The sequence below is a fragment of the Loxodonta africana genome, unplaced genomic scaffold, assembly GCF_030014295.1.
Source record: "Loxodonta africana isolate mLoxAfr1 unplaced genomic scaffold, mLoxAfr1.hap2 scaffold_107, whole genome shotgun sequence".
In the NCBI taxonomy this organism is placed as follows: Eukaryota; Metazoa; Chordata; class Mammalia; order Proboscidea; family Elephantidae; genus Loxodonta; species Loxodonta africana.
In genome coordinates this window covers 488,593-502,590 of record NW_026974872.1, presented here as the reverse complement: position 1 = coordinate 502,590, position 13,998 = coordinate 488,593, and positions in this window count along the sequence as shown.

The following is a 13,998-nucleotide window of genomic DNA, read 5'->3' as shown; positions in this document are numbered from 1 at the left end:
CAACGAGAATGAAAATACTTCCTATCAAAACCTCTGGGACACAGCAAAAGCAGTGCTCAGAGGTCAATTTATATCGATAAATGCACACATACAAAAAGAAGAAAGAGCCAAAAGCAGAGAACTGTCCCTACAACTTGAACAAATAGAAACTGAGCAACAAAAGAATCCATCAGGCACCAGAAGAAAACAAATAATAAAAATTAGAGCTGAACTAAATGAATTAGAGAACAGAAAAACAATTGAAAGAATTAACAAAGCCAAAAGCTGGTTCTTTGAAAAAATTAACAAAATTGATAAACTATTGGCTAGACTGACTAAAGAAATACAGGAAAGGAAACAAATAACCCGAATAAGAAACGAGAAGGACACATCACAACAGAACCAAATGAAATTAAAAGAATCATATCAGATTATTATGAAAAATTGTACTCTAACAAATTTGAAAACCTAGAAGAAATGGATGAATTCCTAGAGAAACACTACCTACCTAAACTAACACATTCAGAAGTAGAACAACTAAATAGACCCATAACAAAAAAAGAGATTGAAACGGTAATCAAAAAACTCCCAACAAAAAAAAGCCCTGGCCCGGACGGCTTCACTGCAGAGTACTACCAAACTTTCAGAGAAGAGTTAACACCACTACTTCTGAAGGTATTCCAAAGCTTAGGAAATGACGGAATACTACCCAACTCATTCTATAAAGCCACCATCTCCCTGATACCAAAACCAGGTAAAGACATTACAAAAAAAGAAAATTATAGACCTATATCCCTCATGAACATTGATGCAAAACTCCTCAACAAAATTCTAGCCAATAGAATCCAACAACACATCAAAAAAATAATTCACCCTGATCAAGTGGGATTTATACCAGGTATGCAAGGCTGGTTTAATATCAGAAAAACCATTAATGTAATCCATCACATAAATAAAACAAAAGTCAAAAACCACATGATCTTATCAATTGATGCAGAAAAGGCATTTGACAAAGTCCAACACCCATTTATGATAAAAACTCTTACCAAAATAGGAATTGAAGGAAAATTCCTCAACATAATAAAGGGCATCTATGCAAAGCCAACAGCCAATATCACTCTAAATGGAGAGAACCTGAAAGCATTTCCCTTGAGAACGGGAACCAGACAAGGATGCCCTTTATCACCGCTCTTATTCAACATCGTGCTGGAAGTCCTAGCCAGGGAAATTAGGCTAGACAAAGAAATAAAAGATATCCGGATTGGCAAGGAAGAAGTAAAGTTATCACTATTTGCAGATGACATGATTATATACACAGAAAACCCTAAGGAATCCTCCAGAAAACTACTGAAACTAATAGAAGAGTTTGGCAGAGTCTCAGGTTATAAAATAAACATACAAAAATCACTTGGATTCCTCTACATCAACAAAAAGAACACCGAAGAGGAAATAACCAAATCAATACCATTCACAGTAGCCCCCAAGAAGATAAGATACTTAGGAATAAATCTTACCAAGGATGTAAAAGACCTATACAAAGAAAACTACAAAGCTCTACTACAAGAAATTAAAAAGGACCTACGTAAGTGGAAAAACATACCTTGCTCATGGATAGGAAGACTTAACATAGTAAAAATGTCTATTCTACCAAAAGCCATCTATACATTTAACGCACTTCTGATCCAAATACCAATGTCATATTTTAAGGGGATAGAGAAACAAATCACCAATTTCATATGGAAGGAAAAGAAGCCCTGGATAAGCAAAGCACTACTGAAAAAGAAGAAGAATGTGGGAGGTCTCACTTTACCTGATTTCAGAAGCTATTATACAGCCACAGTAGTCAAAACAGCCTGGTACTGGTACAACAACAGGCACATAGAGGAATGGAACAGAATTGAGAACCCAGACATAGATCCATCCACGTATGAGCAACTGATATTTGACAAAGGACCGGTGTCAATTAATTGGGGAAAAGACAGCCTTTTTAACAAATGGTGCTGGCATAACTGGATATCCATTTGCAAAAAAATGAAACAGGACCCATACCTTACACCATGCACAAAAACTAACTCCAAGTGGATCAAAGACCTAAACATAAAGACTAAAACAATAAAGATCATGGAAGAAAAAATTGGGACAACCCGAGGAGCCATAATACAAGGCATAAACAGAATACAAAACATTACCAAAAATGATGAAGAGAAACCCGATAACTGGGAGCTCCTAAAAATCAAACACCTATGCTCATCTAAAGACTTCTCCAAAAGAGTAAAAAGACCACCTACAGATTGGGAAAGAATTTTCAGCTATGACATCGCCGACCAGCAACTGATCTGTAAAATCTACATGATTCTGTCAAAACTCAACCACAAAAAGACAAACAACCCAATCAAGAAGTGGGCAAAGGATATGAACACACATTTCACTAAAGAAGATATTCAGGCAGCCAACAGATACATGAGAAAATGCTCTTGATCATTAGCCATTAGAGAAATGCAAATTAAAACTCCGATGAGATTCCATCTCACACCAGCAAGGCTGGCATTAATCCAAAAAACACAAAATAATAAATGTTGGAGAGGCTGCGGAGAGATTGGAACTCTTATACACTGCTGGTGGGAATGTAAAATGGTACAACCACTCTGGAAATCTATCTGGCGTTATCTTAAACAGTTAGAAATAGAACTACCATACAACCCAGAAATCCCACTCCTAGGAATATACCCTAGAGATACAAGAGCCTTCATACGAACAGATATATGCACACCCATGTTTATTGCAGCACTGTTTACAATAGCAAAAAGCTGGAAGCAACCAAGGTGTCCATCAACGGATGAATGGGTAAATAAATTGTGGTATATTCACACAATGGAATACTACGCATCGATAAAGAACAGTGACGAATCTCTGAAACATTTCATAACATGGAGGAACCTGGAAGGCATTATGCTAAGCGAAATTAGTCAGAGGCAAAAGGACAAATATTTATAAGACCACTATTATAAGATCTTGAGAAATAGTAAACCTGAGAAGAACACATACTTTTGTGGTAACGAGGTGGGGAGGGAGGGAGGGTGGGAGAGGGTTTTTTATTGATTAATCAGTAGATAAGAACTGCTTTAGGTGAAGGGAAAGACAACACTCAATACATGGAAGGTCAGCTCAATTGGACTGGACTAAAAGGAAAGAAGTTTCCGGGATAAAATGAATGCTTCAAAGGTCAGCGGAGCAAGCGCGGAGGTCTGGGGAACATGGTTTGCGAGGACTTCTAAGTCAATTGGCAAAATAATTCTATTATGAAATCATTCTGCATCCCACTTTGAAATGTGGCGTCTGGGGTCTTAAATGCTAACAAGCAGCCATCTAAGATGCAACAATTGGTCTCAACCCACCTGGAGCAAAGGAAAATGAAGAACACCAAGGCCACACGACAACTAAGAGCCCAAGAGACAGAAAGGGCCACATGAACCAGAGACCTACATCATCCTGAGACCAGAAGAACTAGTTGGTGCCCGGCCACAATCGATGACTGCCCTGACAGGGAGCACAGCAGAGGACCCCTGAGGGAGCAGGAGATCAATGGGATACAGACCCCAAATTCTCAAAAAAAGACCAAACTTAATGGTCTGACTGAGACTGGAGGAATCCCGGCGGCCATGCTCCCCAGACCTTCTGTTGACACAGGACAGGCACCATCCCCGAAGACAACTCATCAGAAATGAAAGGGACTGGTCAGTGGGTGGGAGAGAGACGCTGATGAAGAGTGAGCTAATTATATCAGGTGGACACTTGAGATTGTGTTGGCAACTCTTGTCTGGAGGGGGAATGGGAGGATAGAGAGAGAGGGAAGCTGGCAAAATTATCAAGAGAGGAGAGACTGAGAGGGCTGACTCAAGAGGGGGAGAGCAAGTGGGAGTAGGGAGTGAGATGTATGTAAACTTATATGTGACAGACTGATTGGATTTGTAAACGTTCACTTGAAGCTTAATAAAAGTTAATAAAAAATAAAAATAAATAAAAACTTAAGGAAGGAGAAGGGTCTTTCACTTCTTAAAATATGGCAGATGTTATGGGTTGAATTGTGTCCACCAAAAATACGTGTCAACTTGGCTAGACCATGATTCCCAGTATTGTGTGATGGTCCACCATTTTGTTGAGTGATTTTCCTACACACTGTAAACCCTACCTCTATGATGTTAATGAGGTAGGATCAGTGGCAGTTATGTTAATGAGGGAGGACTCAATCTAGAAGACTGGGTTGTGTTTTAAGTCAATCTCTTTTGAGATATAAAAGAGGAAGCAAGCAGAGAGACAGGGGACATCAGGCCACCAAGAAACAAGAGCCAGGAGAGTAGAGTATCCTATGGACCGGGGGTCCCTGTGCTTAGGATCTCTTGACTGGGGAATATTGATGACAAGGACTTTGCTCCAGAGCCAACAGAGGGAGAAGGCTTCTCCTGGAGCTAGCACCCTGAATTCGGACTTCTAGCCTTCTATGCTGTGAGAGAAAAAATTTCTCTATGTTAAAGCTGTCCATCCACTTGTGGTACTTCTGTTATAGCAGCACTAGCTAGCTGAGACAGCAGGTATATTGAAAAATACATCTCTGGCACAAAAAGCCTCAAATCTCTGAAAGAAATTAAAAATATACTTGTATTTTTTATACTTGTGTGGGTATACATATTTGTGTGTGTATATATATATGTATATATGAGCTCTGGTGGGTTTATATATATATGTGTATATATATATATACACACCTATATATGATTTCTGGTGGCACAGTGGTTAAGTGCTCTGATGCTAATCAAAAGGTAAGCAATTTGAACTCACCGGCCTATTCCACAGTAGAAAGGTGTGGCAGTCTGCTTCCAAAAAGATTTAGAGCCTTAGAAACCCTATGGGGCAATTCAACTCTGTTCTGTAGGGTCACTATGAGTTGGAATTGACTCAGGGGCAACTGGTTTGATTTGGTTATATATATATATATGCTGTAAGATGAATGATTGAGCTACTGGAAAAGTAAGAGAAATCTGCACTATCTAGAAAGATATTGTGAATGAGTCCTGGAAAAGGTCAATACAGGTAACAGACATGAAAAAGGCATTGATATAGGTATTGGACTTTACTAGGACTCATACAATGGGGAAAGGAAGCAAAATTAATTTCCGTGCACAGTGGTTAGTTATTGCACATGCAGAGATATCAGGCTGGGACCAGGAAAATTATTTTCTTAAAAAACCCAGTAAGAAAAACCTTCATCGAAGATAAATGAGGACGATGACTTCCCTTAACGATAAATGTCTGTGGAAGGGAAATAGAAAATCTTTTCTTAAAATTTCTATTCTCATTCCCACACTTAGATATATTTGGAAGTAAATTGCACACCATCATGTAACTTAAGTATCACCATCTCAAAATTGAGTTAACATAGAGTCGGAGTGATGAGCAGCCAGTTACTGAGCAACTGTGAAGGACAATTCTCTTATTAGGATGCAAATATAGAAAAAACTTCTAAACAATATTATCTCAGAATGAAATATCTCACATTATATGTTTAACAGTATTGCTCTGGGCAAATCTGCTACAAAAGACCTCCTTAAAGTGTTAAGAAGCAAAGATGTCACTTTGAAGACCAAGGTGTGCATGACCGAAGCTATGGTATTTTCAATGACCACATATGAATGTGAAAGCTGGACAATGAATTAGGTGTTGGTGAAGAATATTGAATATGCCAGTGACTGCCAGAAGAATGAACAAATCTATCTTGGAAGAAGTACAGCCAGAATACTTTTTTGGAGAAAGGGTACCAAGACTTTCTTTCTCATGCTTTGGATATGTTATCAGGAGGGATCAGTCCCTGGTGAAGGACATTATGCTTGATAAAGTAAAGGCTCAGTGAAAAAGAGGAAGACCCACAAAGACATGGGCTGACACAGTGACTACAATGAGCTCAAACATGGCAATGATTGTGAGGATGGCACAGGACCGGGCAGCTTCTTGCCCTGTTGTACATGGTGTCACTATTAAAAAAAAAAAAAAAAATTGCCATTGAGTCAATTCTGACTCATAGTTACGATGGCAACTAACAAAAACAACATATTTTTTTCTCAAGTATTGGGATGGGAAACAACCAAGGTAACAGAATCTTAATATATTGCCTAACGGAGACAAAAGTTCCTTTTCAAGTTAAATATCTGACCAGTAAAATTACTCAACAGCCCCATGGGAGTTGAGAGTAGATTGCATACCACCACGTAACTTAAATATCACCATCTCAAAATGTATTTAACATAGGGTCCAAGTGATGAGTAGTCAGTTACTGAGCAACTGTGAAGGACAATTCTCTTATTACAATTCAGATATAGACATAGATAAATTTCTAAACAATATGACTCCACGGGAGTGGAAAAGCAGAATACTGTTGACATCTTATATAGAGTTTAAATCATTTCTGGTTATCTTTTGGGAGAATGTCCCCACAGTTTTGTACTTAAAGGAATTGACAGTTCTCTACAGTGTGTGTTTGTAATTGGTAGACAGGAACACCAGTCTCCACAGGAGATTTCTTTTTCTTTTTTCCTTTTATTTCATTTAATCCCCTTGAGTCTTTTATGAGCAAACATTTTGCTATTGTGAAAAATGCTGCAATGAATATGGGTACTCATTTGTCTATTCATGTGACTGCTCTTATTTCTGTAAGACATATTCCTAGGAGTGGAATTGGTGGATCTTATGGTATTCTCTTTCTAGCTTTCTAAAGAAGTGCCATGTCGTTTCCCAAAATGGTCGTACCATTTTGCATTCCCACCGGCAGCACATAAGAGTTCCAGTCTCCCCACAAATTCTTCAACATTTGTTATTTTTTTTTTTTATTTACGCCAGTAATGTTGGGGTGAGATGGTAACTCATTGTAGTATCAGTTTCCAATTCTCTATTGGCTGGTGACCACAGTCATTTCCTCATGTGTCTGTTTGTCACTTGAGTGCCTTCTTTGGTGAAGTGTCTGTTAATTTCCTTTGCCCATTTTTTAATTGGATTGTCTTTTTGTTGTAGAGGTATTGGATTTTCCTGTAGATTTTAGAGGTTAGACTTCTGTTGAATTTGTCATAGCTAGAGATTTTTCCAAGTCTAAGTTCTTTTTTTACTCTTTTGGTGAAGTCTTTTGATGAGCATGAGTGTTTAATTTTTAGAAGATTCTAGTAATCTAACTTATATTCTAGAGTTTGTGTCTTGTTAGTTATGGTTTGTATCCTGTTAATGACATGTATTAGGGCCTCTAGCATTGATCCTATTTTTTCTCCTATGAACTTTATGGTTTTTGATTTTATATTTAGGTGTTTGATCCATTTTTAATTAGTTTTTGTGTATGGTGTGAGGTATGAGCCCTGTTTCATTTTTTTGCAGAGGGACATCCAGTTTTGCCAGCAGAATTTGTTGAAAAGACTGTCTTTTCCACAGTTGATGGACTTTGGGCCCTTTTCCAAGATCAGGTGATTGTAGGTGGATGGATTTACACCTGGGTTCTCAATTCTGTTCCACTGGTCAATGTAGCTGTCATTGTACCAGTACCAGGCTGTTTTGACTACCGTAGCCGTACAGTAGATTCTGAGGCCAGGTAGTGTGAGTCTTCCCAGTGAATTCTTCTTCTTCAATAGTACATTACTTATGAGGGGCCTCTTTCATTTCTGTATAAAGTTAATGATTAGTTTTTCCATCTCTTTAAAGAATGCTGTTGGTATTTGGATGAGAATTGCTTTGTATTTGTGGATTGCTTTGGGTAGAATTGATATTTTCACGATGTTGAGTCTACCTATTGATGAGCATGTCCCTCGCTTTTGTCATTTTGAGATACTCGTTATTTGTTGTTTGTTTCTTTAACAATCTGACACTTTCTCTTCTCCTTCAGGACATTCACATGTGTTCTCTGTCTACTAGAGGTGGTTTCTCTGGTATCTCAATTCATTTGTACTTTAATTGTACTCTCTTGGAGAAGTCTTCTCTGATTCTCTCAAACTCTTACATGTTTCCAGAATGTCCTGTGTTTCATCTTTAAAGCAGTAATATTACTTGAATTTGAACTAATAACCAAGTATCAGCCTTGCTCAGGAGTAAGTTACTTTTGCGGTTATTTAAATTTAAATATGAATGAAAGAAAATAGCAGTTCAGTTCCTTAGTCACACTAGCAGTATCTGAAATGATCAGTAGCCACATGTGTCTAGTGGCTAATGTATCAGGCAGCACAGATTATAGAACATTTCCATTATTGTAGAAAATTATTTTGGACAAGTGCTGGGAGATCAGTTATTTCTCTTTTTTGTTGTTCTTAAACTAACCCTGTGCAACCCAGAATCTAGGCCCTTTGCAACATTTGCGCTAACATCATCAAATCTTTCATTTACTCCTGTAAACACTAGGCATTTTCAGACGTGCTCACATACATACAAATACACACACATATATACCCATACTTTTCTTTAAAGTTTGGTCTAAATTTAATAAAATCCTTGAAATCTTCCCTTTGTGTAAAGCCAAGATTAGGTGCTGTCTCCTCTTTGCTCTCCCAAAACTTTGTCCTCTTAGCTTACTCTACTGAAATTATTTGTACATAAACCTGTTTGTATTAAATTACTACCTAACCTGGAAGAAACAGGCCTTGGCTGTTTTATATTTATATCTCTAGTGCCTGGTAAAGGTGACATAATTTATACTCAATAAATATATTTTAATCAAAGATTTGAAACTCTGGTACTGTCCTCTCATTAGTGAACTTTTTGATTTCACAAAATATATATATATATAGTTATTATGTCAAATATTTATATATATCTACATCAATATTAACACCTACATCTATGTTTATACAGGCAACAATGGATCTACAATTAGTTTTCATTTACTAAAATTTCATATGAATAAAATCATGTAATATGTACTCTCTTTTGTTTGTTTTGTGCCATTTTACTCTTCTTTTTCTTGTTTCCAAAGGTAAAACATTTGTTTATTGATATGAGATCTGTCTTCCTTTTTAACATAGACACTTGGAGCTATTAATTTCTCTATAAAAGATTCTAAAGCTTCAATCCATATATTTTGGCATGCTGTTTTTCACTTCCTTTGTATTATTTCAATTTTGTATTTATTTAGGTTTTTTTTTTGTTTGTTTTATAGTCTGGTATATGGTCACTCTGGAGTATGTCCATGTATACTGCCTAGTTTTATATCCATTGTTGGAAATGAGTTATTGAAGTCTCTAACTATTATTGTGAAATGTTAGGTGAATACATGTTTATAATTGTTTATTCTGCCCAATAGATTGACACTCTATAATTATAAAATATTATTTGTATCCTGTAACTTTTTTGTCTTAAAGTCTAATATGTCAAATATTATTATAGGCAACCCAGCTCTTTTTTTTTTTTTTTTGGCTACTGCTCACATGGTATGTTAGATTCCTAGTGCTGCCATAACAAAATACTACAAAGTAAATGGCTTTCAAGAACAGAATTTACTGTCTCAGTTCTGAAGACTAGAGGCCCAAATTCATTAATGGGTCTATGAGCTCTCTCTCTGTTTGTTCTAGGGAAAGATCTTCCTGTCTCAGCTTCTTGCAGCTAAAAAAAAAAAACAAAAAACCTGTTGCCGTTGAGTCAATTCCAACTCATAGGAACCTTATGGGATAGAGCGGAACTTTCTCATGGGGTTTTCAAAGAGCGGCTGGTGGATTCCAACTGCTGACATTTCGGTTAGGAGTTGAGCTATTATCTACTGCACCGTCAGGGCTCTTTGTAGCTTCTTGTAGCCCTTTGCAATTCTTGGCATGCTTATGGATGCTTATAGATGTGTCTGCCTCCATTATCACCTGGCATCTGTCTTACTCTGTGTGTTTCTTTCCATCTCCCTCTCCGTTATCTCCTTTTAAGATACCACTCAGAATGGAATAGGACTTATCCTACTCTGGTATGGCTTAAGTGACAATATCATCAGCTGCTCTTTGGAAACCCTATGGGGTGGTTCTCCTCTATCCTATATGGTCACTATGAGTTATAATCAACAGGATGGCAAAGGTTTTTCTTTTATCTTCCAAGAATAGCGCTATTTTCCCAAACCAGGTCACAACTTCCAGGTACAATTTTTAGCACTTCAACATATATGTTTCGGGGACACTTCCAATCCGGAATACATGGCCTATCTTTTAAATCCTATTTTCAATCTATTTGTGTCTTTTAATCTAAAGAGTGCGTATAATAGACAGACATATATTTGGGTTATGTTCTCTTTTTAGACTATGTTTCCAGTCCCTGCCTTTCAATTGGGTTGTTTCACTGTTTAAGTTTAATTACTGATAAAGTAGGACTTATGTCTTCCTTTTTCTTAATATCCTTATGTCTTTTTTATTAGTCTATTCCTGGATTGCTGGCTTCTTTTGTGTTAAATTGGTACGTCCTAGTGTACCTTTAAATTTATTTATTGTATCTTTTACAGCATATGTTTCAAGTTATTTATTTTCTTAAAGATTTCTTGTGGATTACAGTTAGCATCTTAATGTAAAACCTACTAATTCAGATGAATGATGTCTTAATTTCAATAATGTTCAGTGTATCTTGATCCTGCTCATTCTTTGTAAAAAATTATCATACAAATTACATATTGTACATTAAAAGCAAGTATTCTTTTCTCCATTTCATAAAAAGTTTTGTGCATTAAATGACACTACCAAGAAAATGAAAATATAATTGATAGAATGGAAAAAATATTTGACCATCGTTTATCTGATAAGGCTCGAGTAATTTTTAAAAAGTATATTGAAAAAACAAACTGTGTGAGTGAAAGTTCTCAGGCCCATGAATATAATCACATGAACTAACACTCTTCTTTCTGCCAAGGAAAAGTAGATGACTAAAAAATGTTGCTTTGAAAGATTGTAAAACAAATTTGAACACAAATAAAAACTAAATGATTTCTATTCAAGGCCACAGAAATAATAGATATGCCATTGTCTTAGTTATCTAGCACTGCTATAACAGAAATACCACATGTGGATGGTTTTAACAAAGATAAATTTATTCTTTCAGAGTCTAGGGGTCTACAAGTCCTAATTCAGGATGCCAGCTTCAGGGGAAGCTTTCTTTCTCTGTTGGCTCTGCAGGAAGGTCTTTGTCATCAATTTTCCCCTGGTTGAGGAGCTTCTCAGTTTAGGGACCCCAGGTCCAAATGATGTGCTATGTTCTTGGTGGTTTTTCCTGGTGGTATGAGGTCTCCCTGTCTCTCTGCTTGCTTCTCTTTTTTATATTGCCAAAGAGATTGACTCAACATACTATCTAATCCTGTAGATTAAGCCTACCTCATTTATGTAACTGCTTCTAATCCTGCCTCATTAACTTCATAGTGGCAGGATTTACTACACATGGAAAATCACATCAGATGACAAAATGGTGGGCAATCATACGTTACTGGCAATCATGGCCTAGCCAAGTTGACACACATTTTGGTGGGGGCGGGTGCAATTTAATCCATAACAGCCATCAATCACCACAGTAAATTCTTCACTTATATGTCTCTAATGAAAAATTATATCCAATATAGAACCCCATATGTTTTATAGGTGATTTTTTTGATCTGGCAGATATTAAGAAAACTTCTTTTTTAAAAAAAGACTTTAGTCATTTCGGTGCTTGTGCACAGAGTGGACAGCAGGGATAGCCCAAGAAGAGTCTTTTTTTTTTTTTAAATAACTTTCTTTCGCTTATCCTGGACATGAAAATGTTCAACAGTTTAACCTCAGTTCATTCCCCTGAACATCTCTGGAGTCTGATCTCTGAGCTTGCAAGCCACTGTCACTATTGTGTTTTTGACCTTTAAAATATCTCATTTAGCTTAAAGTGTTGATCCTCTCCCCTGTCTTCCTAACTCCAAACATCTAAAAAACCATTCTCAGCACGTTTAACAGATCAATCTTTATAAAATAAAAATCTGATCACATTGTGAAAAATCAGCCTCAGAATCATCTACAGTCCATGTTTCTAGACTATTCCACGTGACTTAAAAAGTTATTTTAGGTACAGACACATGGAATTTTTATCTCGGTAATGTATTCACACTAAATTTTCAGGTCTACAGACCAATCAGATTAAATCCTAATACATTTCAGGTCATAAAAGCTTTTTATGATTTGAAGCTGCCTCTTTTTCTTCCCTTGTTACATACTACCCTGAGTGAGGCAAGCTTTCCCTCTAAGGGGAGCTAACCCTTGTTGATAACTCACTGTGGGCCAGGTTCTGATCTAAAAATGCTTTATACATACTGCCTCATTGCATTCTCGAAATAAACAACAAGTAAGAACTATTATTGTATCTATTTCATAAATGGAGAGACTCAGCAACAGAGTTTTAAAATTTGACCAGGCTCACATGTTATCCTGGGTTTATATCTGGCTGACTGGCTTAAAAGCCTACATTCCCATTATCAAGCTAGTGACACTTGACCTAGGAACTAGTGCCTCAAACATTGTGCATGTTGTTATACACATGCCTGTAACACCATTTTACTCTTTTTTCCTATATATCACAACTGTCATAAGAATTACCCTTTTTCGAGCTGCATTGCTGATACACTGAAATAATTAAACCTTCATTACTATAAGAACACAATTTTGTGTGGAGCTTTACCGTACGAGAAATCATACTGTTTGATAACTGTTTGTTTCTTTCTCTCTGCATAGCAACGTGTATTATTCTAAAGAAGACACAAATTATAACTAGTGTAGTATATGACAAGGTATACGTATAATAAATGCATGCAAACTAATTACACTTATCCAGGCAAATTTGTACAGGAAAAATTAATATATAACTAATTTTGTTTTCACGACCCTGAAGTTGCATATCTTTGGGATTAAAAGAAAGTTAAAATTTGTGAAAATTTGAAGATGGAACTCTTAATATTAACACTGCAAGAACTATTAAAGAAAAAGTAGGGAAGTGTATTGTGCTGAAAGACTTGTTTAAATGCTGTAAGAAATTTAACTTGCTGAAAGGATAAACTAAGTAAACATGAAAAAAGGAACGAAAAATATATTCACTGTCAAGATTTTAGTTTTTTCCTTATTTATTGAAAAAAATGAAAACTTTTTTGGGTGTATCCTTGAAAGCTTGTTTCACTTGCTTGTTCCTAAGACTGTAAATGAAGGGATTGAGTAAAGGGGCAACTGAGGTATAGATAAAAGCTACACCTTTGGATAAAGTCACCCTTTCTTTTGCTGATGGCTTCATGTAAATGGAGACACAGCTACTATAAGTAAGGGAAACTACAATCATGTGGCAGGACAAGTGGAAAAAGCTTTTGTTCTCTTCTGAGCAGAGAGAATTTTTAGAATGGTCTTGATTATATATGTATAAAAAATATGTATAGGAAAGAATTACTAAGAGTAGTGTGACCACTAGTGTTATAACTGCTGAAACAAATGAAATCATTTCTAGGAAGTGAGTGTCTGTGCAAGAAATCTGCAGGATAGGAGAAGCGTCACACATGAAATGATCAATTACTTTGGAAGCACAGAATTCCAGCTTTAGTCCCAAGACCAACGGTGGAAAGGTAATCAGAAAGCCAGCTGTCCATGAACTGAGTAGAAGCTGGTAGCACACTTTGCTTCTCACAATGATTGAGTAATGCAGGGGTTTGCAGATGGCTGTATAGTGGTCATGGGACATGGCAGCCAGAAGGTACAACTCTGTAACTCCTGACAAAAGAAAAAGAATAATTGAGATGCATAACCATTGTAGGAAATGATTTTGTTTTTAGTCACAATGGTTGTCAAGGATCTAGACAACAATCTAGACATTTTTGTCAATAAGATTTCTAAGAAGGAGAAATTTTGTAGGAAGAAATACATTAGAGTCTTGAGGTGAGGATGCAGTAGGGTGAGGAGGAGGATGGATAAGTTCCCCATCACACTCAAAATGTAGTTGAGAAAGAGAAATATAAAGATCACAATTTATAACTGTAGGTCATCTGTG